Genomic DNA, 7,769 nt, shown 5'->3' with positions numbered 1-7,769 from the left:
TTTCGGGTCGGTACAAATCAGTAACCACTGACACTTAGAATATTTTCGGGTTGGTATAAATCAGTAACCACCGACACTTAGAATATTTTCGAGTTGGTATAAATCAGTAACCACTGACACTTAGAATTTTTTCGAGTTGGTATAAATCAGTAACCACTGACACTTAGAATATTTTCGGGTTGGTATAAATCAGTAACCACCGACACTTAGAATATTTTCGGGTTGGTATAAATCAGTAACCACTGACACTTAGAATTTTTTCGGGTCGGTACAAATCAGTAACCACTGACACTTAGAATATTTTCGGGTTGGTATAAATCAGTAACCACCGACACTTAGAATATTTTCGAGTTGGTATAAATCAGTAACCACTGACACTTAGAATTTTTTCGAGTTGGTATAAATCAGTAACCACTGACACTTAGAATATTTTCGGGTTGGTATAAATCAGTAACCACCGACACTTAGAATATTTTCGAGTTGGTATAAATCAGTAACCACTGACACTTAGAATATTTTCGACTTGGTATAAATCAGTAACCACTGACACTTAGAATATTTTCGGGTTGGTATAAATCAGTAACCACCGACACTTAGAATATTTTCGAGTTGGTATAAATCAGTAACCACCGACACTTAGAATTTTTTCGAGTTGGTATAAATCAGTAACCACTGACACTTAGAATATTTTCGGGTTGGTATAAATCAGTAACCACCGACACTTAGAATATTTTCGAGTTGGTATAAATCAGTAACCACTGACACTTAGAATTTTTTCGAGTTGGTATAAATCAGTAACCACTGACACTTAGAATATTTTCGACTTGGTATAAATCAGTAACCACTGACACTTAGAATATTTTCGGGTAGGTATAAATCAGTAACCACCGACACTTAGAATATTTTCGAGTTGGTATAAATCAGTAACCACCGACACTTAGAATTTTTTCGAGTTGGTATAAATCAGTAACCACTGACACTTAGAATTTTTTCGGGTTGGTATAAATCAGTAACCACCGACACTTAGAATATTTTCGAGTTGGTATAAATCAGTAACCACTGACACTTAGAATTTTTTCGGGTCGGTATAAATCAGTAACCACTGACACTTAGAATTTTTTCGAGTTGGTATAAATCAGTAACCACTGACACTTAGAATATTTTCGGGTTGGTATAAATCAGTAACCACTGACACTTAGAATTTTTTCGACTTGGTATAAATCAGTAACCACTGACACTTAGAATTTTTTCGGGTTGGTATAAATCAGTAACCACTGACACTTAGAATATTTTCGGGTTGGTATAAATCAGTAACCACTGACACTTAGAATTTTTTCGGGTTGGTATAAATCAGTAACCACCGACACTTAGAATTTTTTCGGCTCAGTAGAAATCAGTAACCAAGCGCATTTTTGAATTGGTTACTGATTTCTCCGTTCGAGTTGCGGCTGCGGTTGGCTTCAAATAGTGGTGGGGGCTTAATTATCGCCGAGGGGAGCATGTCCCGGTGGTGTGGCCGAGGATGGAGTGCCTTTTGAAGGGGGTGTTTCTGAATTTGGACCCTTTTTGAGTTGCATGGCCGGATGGGTGTGGTTTTGAAGGGTGTGTCTGTCTGGAGTGGCACCGGCGTTGGTGTGAGGCTGAGGGTGGGCGTTCGGTTCCTGGTTAGGGATAGGGAAAGGGTGAGACTTAGCTTTAGTGCTCGTGCCCCCGATTTTGGTAATGTTTGACGTCAATTTTCCAAGGAGGCGAATGCAAGGCTTCAGAGGGACTTTGAGTGTTCGGGGGCGGGGTAGCTCAGCCGGATTTGCCCCGGCGGTTCTGCGGACGGTGTTGACTTCGAGGGCGGACCGGCCCCCGTGTTCAGTCCGAATATCGTGCATTGTTAACGGCGGGAAGTGTTCCAAAAGGGAATGGGATTGAATGTGACTGCTGAAGCCGACTTTGAGACCTGTAACGCGGGTAGCTCAGCCGGATTTGACCCGGCGGTTCTGGCGACGGTCTCGCCTTCGAGGGGGGAGCGCCCCGCGTGTTCAGGCCGAATTTTGTGCATTTCCATCGGCGGGAAGAGGTCCAAACGGGAATGGGATTGAATGTGACTGCTGAAGCCGACATTGAGACCTCTAACGCGGGTAGCTCGGCAGGATTTGACCCGGCGGTTCTGCCGAAGGTCTCACCTTCGAGGGGGGAGCGTCCCGCGTGTTCAGGCCGAATATCGTGCATTGTTAACGGCGGGAAGTGTTCCAAACGTGAATGGGATTGAATGTGACTGCTGAAGCCGACATTGAGACCTCTAACGCGGGTAGCTCGGCCGGATTTGACCCGGCGGTTCTGGCGACGGTCTCGCCTTCGAGGGGGGAGCGTCCCGCGTGTTCAGGCCGAATTTTGTGCATTTCCATCGGCGGGAAGAGGTCCAAACGGGAATGGGATTGAATGTGACTGCTGAAGCCGACATTGAGACCTCTAACGCGGGTAGCTCGGCAGGATTTGACCCGGCGGTTCTGCCGAAGGTCTCACCTTCGAGGGGGGAGCGTCCCGCGTGTTCAGGCCGAATATCGTGCATTGTTAACGGCGGGAAGTGTTCCAAAAGGGAATGGGATTGAATGTGACTGCTGAAGCCGACATTGAGACCTCTAACGCGGGTAGCTCGGCCGGATTTGACCCGGCGGTTCTGGCGACGGTCTCGCCTTCGAGGGGGGAGCGTCCCGCGTGTTCAGGCCGAATTTTGTGCATTTCCATCGGCGGGAAGAGGTCCAAACGGGAATGGGATTGAATGTGACTGCTGAAGCCGACATTGAGACCTCTAACGCGGGTAGCTCGGCCGGATTTGACCCGGCGGTTCTGCCGAAGGTCTCACCTTCGAGGGGGGAGCGTCCCGCGTGTTCAGGCCGAGTTTTGTGCATTTCCATCGGCGGGAAGAGGTCCAAACGGGAATGGGATTGAATGTGACTGCTGAAGCCGACATTGAGACCTCTAACGCGGGTAGCTCGGCCGGATTTGACCCGGCGGTTCTGCCGAAGGTCTCAGCTTCGAGGGGGGAGCGCCCACCGTGTACAGGCCGATTTTCATGCATTTCCAACCGTGGGAAGGGGTCCGAAAGGGGATGGGGGTGAACGTGACTGCTCAACCCGACTTTGAGACCTCTAACGCGGGTAGCTCAGCCGGATTTGACCCGGCGGTTCTGGCGACGGTCTCGCCTTCGAGGGGGGAGCGTCCCGCGTGTTCAGGCCGAATTTTGTGCATTTCCATCGGCGGGAAGAGGTCCAAACGGGAATGGGATTGAATGTGACTGCTGAAGCCGACATTGAGACCTCTAACGCGGGTAGCTCGGCCGGATTTGACCCGGCGGTTCTGCCGAAGGTCTCACCTTCGAGGGGGGAGCGTCCCGCGTGTTCAGGCCGAATTTTGTGCATTTCCATCGGCGGGAAGAGGTCCAAACGGGAATGGGATTGAATGTGACTGCTGAAGCCGACATTGAGACCTCTAACGCGGGTAGCTCGGCCGGATTTGACCCGGCGGTTCTGCCGAAGGTCTCACCTTCGAGGGGGGAGCGCCCACCGTGTACAGGCCGATTTTCATGCATTTCCAACCGTGGGAAGGGGTCCGAAAGGGGATGGGGGTGAACGTGACTGCTCAACCCGACTTTGAGACCTGTAACGCGGGTAGCTCAGCCGGATTTGACCCGGCGGTTCTGGCGACGGTCTCGCCTTCGAGGGGGGAGCGCCCCGCGTGTTCAGGCCGAATTTTGTGCATTTCCATCGGCGGGAAGAGGTCCAAACGGGAATGGGATTGAATGTGACTGCTGAAGCCGACATTGAGACCTCTAACGCGGGTAGCTCGGCAGGATTTGACCCGGCGGTTCTGCCGAAGGTCTCACCTTCGAGGGGGGAGCGCCCACCGTGTACAGGCCGATTTTCATGCATTTCCAACCGTGGGAAGGGGGCCGAAAGGGGATGGGGGTGAATGTGACTGCTCAACCCGACTTTGAGGCATCTAACCCGGGTAGCTCAGCCGGGTTTGACCCGGCGGTTCTGCCGACTGCCTCGCCTTCGAGGGGGGAGCGTCCCCCGTGTACAGGCCGATTTTCATGCATTTCGAACCGTGGGAAGTGGCCCAAAAGGGGATGGGGGTGAATGTGACTGCTCAACCCGACTTTGGCGCTTCCGAGCCGGGTAGCCCGGCCGGGTTTGACCCGGCGGTTCTGCCGTCGGTCTCGCCTTCGAGGGCGGAGCCTCCCCCGTGTACAGGCCGATTTTCATGCATTTGCAACGGTGGGAAGTTGCCCAAAAGTCGATGGGAGTGAATGTGACTGCTCAACCCGACTTTGAGACTTTTAAGCCGGGTAGCTCAGCCGGGTTTGACCCGGCGGTTCTGCCGACGGTCTCGCCTTCGAGGGGGGAGCCTCCCCCGTGTACAGGCCGATTTTCGTGCATTTCCAACGGTGGGAAGAGGTTCAAAAGGGGATGGGAGTGAATGTGACTGCTCAACCCGACTCTGAGGCTTCTAACCCGGGTAGCTCGGCCGGGTTTGATCCGGCGGTTCTGCCGACGGTCTCGTCTTCGAGGCCGGTGCCTCCCCCGTGTACAGGCCGATTTTCGTGCATTTCCAACGGTGGGAAGTGGTCCAAAAGGGAATGGGGGTGGACGTGTCTGCTCATACCGACTTTGAGACTTGTAAGCCGGGTAGCTCAGCCGGGTTTGACCCGGCGGTTCTGCCGACGGTCTCGCCTTCGAGGGGGGAGCCTCCCCCGTGTACAGGCCGATTTCCGTGCATTTCCAACGGTGGGAAGAGGTTCAAAAGGGGATGGGAGTGAATGTGACTGCTCAACCCGACTCTGAGGCTTCTAACCCGGGTAGCTCGGCCGGGTTTGATCCGGCGGTTCTGCCGACGGTCTCGTCTTCGAGGCCGGTGCCTCCCCCGTGTACAGGCCGATTTTCGTGCATTTCCAACGGTGGGAAGAGGTTCAAAAGGGGATGGGGGTGAATGCGACTGCTCAACCCGACTCTGAGGCTTCTAACCCGGGTAGCCCGGCCGGGTTTGACCCGGCGGTTCTGCCGTCGGTCTCGCCTTCGAGGGCGGAGCCTCCCCCGTGTACAGGCCGATTTTCATGCATTTGCAACGGTGGGAAGTTGCCCAAAAGTCGATGGGAGTGAATGTGACTGCTCAACCCGACTTTGAGACTTTTAAGCCGGGTAGCTCAGCCGGGTTTGACCCGGCGGTTCTGCCGACGGTCTCGCCTTCGAGGGGGGAGCCTCCCCCGTGTACAGGCCGATTTTCGTGCATTTCCAACGGTGGGAAGAGGTTCAAAAGGGGATGGGAGTGAATGTGACTGCTCAACCCGACTCTGAGGCTTCTAACCCGGGTAGCTCGGCCGGGTTTGATCCGGCGGTTCTGCCGACGGTCTCGTCTTCGAGGCCGGTGCCTCCCCCGTGTACAGGCCGATTTTCGTGCATTTCCAACGGTGGGAAGTGGTCCAAAAGGGAATGGGGGTGGACGTGTCTGCTCATACCGACTTTGAGACTTGTAAGCCGGGTAGCTCAGCCGGGTTTGTTCCGGCGGTTCTGCCGACGGTCTCGTCATCGAGGGGGGAGCCTCCCCCGTGTCCAGGCCGATTTTCATGCATTTCCAACCGTGGGAAGTGGTCCAAAAGGGAATGGGGGTGAATGTGACTGCTCATACCGACTTTGAGACTTTTAAGCCGGGTAGCTCAGCCGGGTTTGACCCGGCGGTTCTGCCGACGGTCTCGCCTTCGAGGGGGGAGCGTCCCCCGTGTTCAGGCCGAATTTTGTGCATTTCGAACCGTGGGAAGTTGCCCAAAAGTCGATGGGAGTGAATGTGACTGCTCAACCCGACTTTGAGACTTGTAAGCCGGGTAGCTCAGCCGGGTTTGACCCGGCGGTTCTGCCGACGGTCTCGTCTTCGAGGCGGGTGCCTCCCCCGTGTACAGGCCGATTTTCATGCATTTCGTACCGTGGGAAGCGGTCCAAAAGGGGATGGGAGTGAACGTGACTGCTCATACCGACTTTGGCGCTTCCGAGCCGGGTAGCTCAGCCGGGTTTGACCCGGCGGGTCTGCCGACGGTCTCGCCTTCGAGGGGGGAGCGTCCCCCGTGTTCAGGCCGAATCTTGTGCATTTCGAACCGTGGGAAGTTGCCCAAAAGTCGATGGGAGTGAATGTGACTGCTCAACCCGACTTTGAGACTTGTAAGCCGGGTAGCTCAGCCGGGTTTGACCCGGCGGTTCTGCCGACGGTCTCGTCTTCGAGGCGGATGCCACCCCCGTGTACAGGCCGATTTTCGTGCATTTCCAACCGTGGGAAGTGGTCTAAAAGTCGATGGGAGTGAACGTGACTGCTCAACCCGACTCTGAGGCTTCTAACCCGGGTAGCTCGGCCGGGTTTGACCCGGCGGTTCTGCCGACGGTCTCGTCTTCGAGGCGGGTGCCTCCCCCGTGTACAGGCCGATTTTCGTGCATTTCGAACCGTGGGAAGTGGTCTAAAAGTCGATGGGAGTGAACGTGACTGCTCAACCCGACTTTGAGACTTGTAAGCCGGGTAGCTCAGCCAGGTTTGACCCGGCGGTTCTGCCGACGGTCTCGCCTTCGAGGGCGGACCCTCCCCCGTGTACAGGCCGGTTTTCGTGCATTTCGAACCGTGGGAAGTGATCCAAAAGGGAATGGGGGTGAACGTGACTGCCCAACCCGGCTTTGAGACTTGTAAGCCGGGTAGCTCAGCCGGGTTGGACCCGGCGGTTCTGCCGACGGTCTCGACTTCGAGGCGGGTGCCTCCCCCGTGTACAGGCCGATTTTCATGCATTTGCAACGGTGGGAAGTTGCCCAAAAGTCGATGGGAGTGAATGTGACTGCTCAACCCGACTTCGAGACTTGTAAGCCGGGTAGCTCAGCCGGGTTTGACCCGGCGGTTCTGCCGACGGTCTCGCCTTCGAGGGGGGAGCCTCCCCCGTGTACAGGCCGATTTTCGTGCATTTCCAACGGTGGGAAGAGGTTCAAAAGGGGATGGGAGTGAATGTGACTGCTCAACCCGACTTTGGCGCTTCCGAGCCGGGTAGCTCAGCCGGGTTTGACCCGGCGGGTCTGCCGACGGTCTCGTCTTCGAGGCGGGTGCCTCCCCCGTATACAGGCCGATTTTCATGCATTTCGAACCGTGGGAAGTGGTCCAAAAGGGAATGGGGGTGGACGTGTCTGCTCATACCGACTTTGAGACTTGTAAGCCGGGTAGCTCAGCCGGGTTTGTTCCGGCGGTTCTGCCGACGGTCTCGTCTTCGAGGCGGGTGCCTCCCCCGTGTACAGGCCGATTTTCGTGCATTTCGAACCGTGGGAAGTGGTCCAAAAGGGGATGGGAGTGAATGTGACTGCTCAACCCGACTTTGGCGCTTCCGAGCCGGGTAGCTCAGCCGGGTTTGACCCGGCGGGTCTGCCGACGGTCTCGTCTTCGAGGCGGGTGCCTCCCCCGTATACAGGCCGATTTTCATGCATTTCGAACCGTGGGAAGTGGTCCAAAAGGGAATGGGGGTGGACGTGTCTGCTCATACCGACTTTGAGACTTGTAAGCCGGGTAGCTCAGCCGGGTTTGATCCTGCGGTTCTGCCGACGGTCTCGCCTTCGAGGGGGGAGCCTCCCCCGTGTTCAGTCCGATTTCCATGCATTTCCAACCGTGGGAAGTTGCCCAAAAGGGGATGGGAGTGAATGTGACTGCTCAACCCGACTTTGGCGCTTCCGAGCCGGTTAGCACAGCCGGGTTTGACCCGGCGG

This window comes from Chiloscyllium punctatum, unplaced genomic scaffold, assembly GCF_047496795.1.
Source record: "Chiloscyllium punctatum isolate Juve2018m unplaced genomic scaffold, sChiPun1.3 scaffold_1386, whole genome shotgun sequence".
NCBI lineage: Eukaryota > Metazoa > Chordata > Chondrichthyes > Orectolobiformes > Hemiscylliidae > Chiloscyllium > Chiloscyllium punctatum.
Note: the sequence above shows the minus strand (reverse complement) of the source record.